The sequence below is a fragment of the Poecilia reticulata genome, unplaced genomic scaffold, assembly GCF_000633615.1.
Source record: "Poecilia reticulata strain Guanapo unplaced genomic scaffold, Guppy_female_1.0+MT scaffold_125, whole genome shotgun sequence".
NCBI lineage: Eukaryota > Metazoa > Chordata > Actinopteri > Cyprinodontiformes > Poeciliidae > Poecilia > Poecilia reticulata.
In genome coordinates this window covers 367,965-371,895 of record NW_007615013.1, presented here as the reverse complement: position 1 = coordinate 371,895, position 3,931 = coordinate 367,965, and the positions used below count along the sequence as shown (strand labels likewise).

Below are 3,931 nucleotides of genomic sequence, written 5' to 3'. Positions count from 1 at the left end.
GCTGCATGCCGGTCTGACCGCTGCCCTCTCCACAGGGAGCCAGCTGTGCTCTGACTGTCTCTGAATATGTTAGCATGCCGATGAAGCCGTGCAGAGCAGCTCTGCATATGTCTGCAAAGCGAACCACTCTGAAGTGAGTGGGAGGAAAAGCGAGCCCTCGGCTCGGACCGCCTTCAGCCCAGGGGAGAAAATGTCTCTTCAAACACAAACATGCATCTGTCCTTCTGCTGGCAGGTCAGTCTGAGCAGCGATGTGAGGAGGCGGAGGAGGGAGAGACACCAGATGAAATTGAAATAGAAATCCAAGTCACCGGAAACAGAAACGGGACTCTTCATTTCGCCTTGTTGTGCAGCCGTGTATGTTTTGTTTCCTGCCGCCTGTCTGCGTCGCCCCGCAGCGTCCCGCCGATGATTGATACGCACCCAGAGCGCAGCGAGCTACAGAAAAATCATGCATAAAAGATGAGCGCAGTTTATTGTGTTTTCCTGGGGGCCAGAGGAGAGCACAAGTTATGGATTTATGCTGCGTGTGATTGGACGAGAGCTCACACCCAGGGGACGGATCCGGAGCAGGACGGGGGGGGCTGATGTCTGACCAGTGTAAAACACTTGGTGACAAGTGGCTGGAGGGAGCCGCCGGCCGCTGCAGACCCTTACTTTACTCAGCGCAATGGAAGCTGACATCATAATTACATTATAATATCCTGGTTTCACCTCTCAGTCAGCTGTTAGCTACCAAATGGACTGAGTGGGCCGAGGCTGCAGCCTGGCGGGGGGCGTCATCTCGTTGGGTCGCACTGATTAATTGGTTCGCTGATGTGTCTGGTCACTACTTATTCAGCACTGGATGCTGGTCCTCATGATGGATGCGACGCGGTTTGTTTCATGACAGTGTTTAATTGATCAATTTCTGCGGGAAACCATTAAGCTGAAATCATTCTAATGAGACATTTTGATTGGGTTCCACACAAGTGTGCTTGAATATATTTTCCTCTTGTTGCGCAGGGTTTTAGTGTCCTATTACCCTCCATATATGTTGATAATGAGCTTCTCTCAGTTTGCTGAGAATAAATTTGGGCGAGAAATGCTGGATAATTGGAACGAGTCTTTTCACATTCATCGCTTTTAAGGAACCAAGTGACAGCTTTGATGCTAATCTTGGTCTTGATTCTGTAACAAAAACAGTAAAAAAAAAAAGCATAATGTGTGAAAAAAAGACAATGGAGATTCTGTCAGAGTGCAATCCATCAATTAAAAGTTTCTGCAACATGATTTTAGTGAAATAAACACAAACTAGCAACTGGAAAAATAAGCAAATACAGGAAGAGAACATGAAAACACAAAGACGTTCTCTTCATCTTCCAAATAAAACATCTGTTATTTCATCTTTAGCATGCTAGCTGTAATGTAGCTTCATAAGTTTGTTGATTCTATTAAAAAAACACAAACTACTGAATAGAAAATTAAATGTTTCATGGAGAGAATCATTGTTACACACTGTAAAAATAACACACAAAGGTTGTTCTGTTCGTCTAAGCATAGCGTTAGCACTAGCAAGCATCTGCAACAAGCATTAGCTGGTAGCATTAGCATAGCTAGCAGCTGCTGCCAGAAGAGTCTGACCTCCCAGTGGTGTCCAGCCTGGTTCTGATCCACTCATTTGGTTTTGGAGAAATGATCATAACTGCAGTTTGTGTAATCATCTGATTTAAGGTTTAATAAAGCTCCTCCATGCAGCAGGATGTTTATTTACGAATTAAAAGCGGTTAATCATAAACTTCCTGTGACCAGGAACTCCTTCCTCTCCGCCTCCGCTCTGCAGCGGCGGTGGATGATGATGATGGACTCCATGTTTCGTCCTCGCCAGGCGCTGCTCTTATGAAAGTTTGCCTCTTGATTATGAACACTTTAGCTGTGACCCAGCGATCTCTAATCACGCCGTGTCTCCCAGCTCGTATCGATCGGGGCTGCAGAGCTCCGGTGAATCTCCCTCATTGATCTGCTTTGATTCCTCCGTTTCATCTCCTCGTAGCTCAACTAATTGGCCTATTCTTCGTCGACAAGTCTGACTTTTATGCCTGATATTACAGAGCTGTATTTATTCCCTTGAGGGGAAAAACAAATTAAAGGGAGGGATTCCTCTTCCCTCGTCTTCCTCCTCTTCCCTCATCCTGATATAATTCTTATGAAGCCTTTTCTCTACTAGATGCTCATAAATTCCGAGAAGAAATCATTATTTTCTCATAAATGTGATGATATTGCTCTCATCGGGCAGGCTGTGATGTAAAAGTACTTTATGAGATGGGCTATATTTCCTACACGTCACATGACGGCTGAATGGCTTTCTGATTGGCTGAGCGCCATTGGAGGTAATGCCGTTTTATTAAATGGAGGCTCTCAGACGCTTCCCATCTGGGAGCAGACCGGCCTCCTCCTCATCCGTCTCTTTGTCGAGGAAGAATTAAAGATGAAGGAGACCCTCCTCTTCCTCCTGTGGGGGACATTGTCTCTGTAAACATTGTCCATCTCTGTGATTTAGAGTCAACAGTTGCCTTGTTGCCAGTGTGTCCCGTTCAGCCCTGAGGCTGGTATTGACCAGTTCATTACTGGGAGCTGCTGGGATCACAGCGTTTCACTGAGACCTTCTGTCTGAGGTTGTTGTAGGAAAACGGCACAAAAAGAAGATCAAATGTTTGCAAATTAGAGATGTTTGGTATGTGTTGAATATGCATCAGCAGGCATTAGTGATAAACATGGCTGCGGCGGAGAGTCCAACCATCAGAAATGTCACCAAGCTTTAAAGGAATGAATTCCTGGAGGGTTTCTAATACTGGTTATGATTTATTGGAGATTTATTTGTATTAATGTAGCAGATTGTCTAAAAGTACCAATCCGCTGATATCTGCAGCTTTTCTTTGGGGTTTTAATCCAGTTTTCCATCATTATTTTTAACACAATCCTTTGCTAAGCTAGCTGTAGCATTGCACTTTGAGCTGATGTCAAGGCAAATAAACGGTCGTTTACATGCAGTACCTGGCGGACCACTAGGGGGCGGCCGTGGCCCACCAGTGGTCCGGGAACCACAGTTTGAGAAAGACTGATTCAGGGGGAAAAAATGAGACGAGACAGTTCTGCAATTAGATAAAATCAGATAAAAAAATGCAAATTTGCACAGAATTGTCTGGAAAATATGTTTACCGCAAACGTAATGAGGCAGAAATATTCATATGCCTTTTATATTTAGCTTTAAAATCATTACGAATTATAATTTGTTATTTACATTTTATATTTTTAAGGTCAGTTCTGAACTCAAATCACTTCTATGAATGCTGATTATCTTTTTGCTTTTTTCCAACTCTTATTTAGATGATTTTAATCTAAAGTTGGCTCCAGCTGTAGTTTTGGAAGGCCTCCTTTCCATCACCCTAATCTGCTTCAAAACGTCCTGGTCAGAAGAAACACCCAACACTGTTGGAGGTATGAATAATTTTGGGCTTACCTGATCTTATTCAGTAAATACTCTACAGTTAATCATAGTCCAATAAGGGCTCTGTTCATTTTTCCATCTAATTGGCTAAAGTTAGCACAGTTTATAGTAATAAAATAGTAAATCACTAAAACTAGAGGCAATTTTTCCTTTTATATGTTTGAAGGTGAGAAGCTTAAATAACCAGGATGACATAAAACACCAGGTAAAGATGATAACTCCACCAGGCGGTCGATAAAAGCCAAATTAATTCCTTAGCTTTGGTTTCCCTGTGGGGAAACAAGGGCCCATTAGGTATAATGAAAATGACTGAAGTAGCTGCGCTTCCTGGCAGCTTTAATATTTCCCTGAAGACTCATTTAGGTTATTTGGTGCTGCGCTCATCGACATGCTGTTCTGCACCTGCGTCTGCATTAACTTCACTCGGCTACATGCCGCCGCGCCG

At 43.5% G+C, this 3,931-nt stretch overlaps 1 long non-coding RNA gene across 1 annotated transcript; it reads right to left on the bottom strand.

The window, feature by feature from the left end:
• Window positions 1–955: 955 nt before the first annotated feature.
• On the bottom strand, window positions 956–1,712 carry LOC103459772 (uncharacterized). Its single transcript, XR_532809.1, has 2 exons — window positions 1,623–1,712; window positions 956–1,169 (listed from the first exon to the last, which is right to left on the bottom strand). It is a non-coding gene; the product is annotated as an uncharacterized LOC103459772 (long non-coding RNA).
• Between the last annotated feature and the right edge of the window lie 2,219 nt (window positions 1,713–3,931).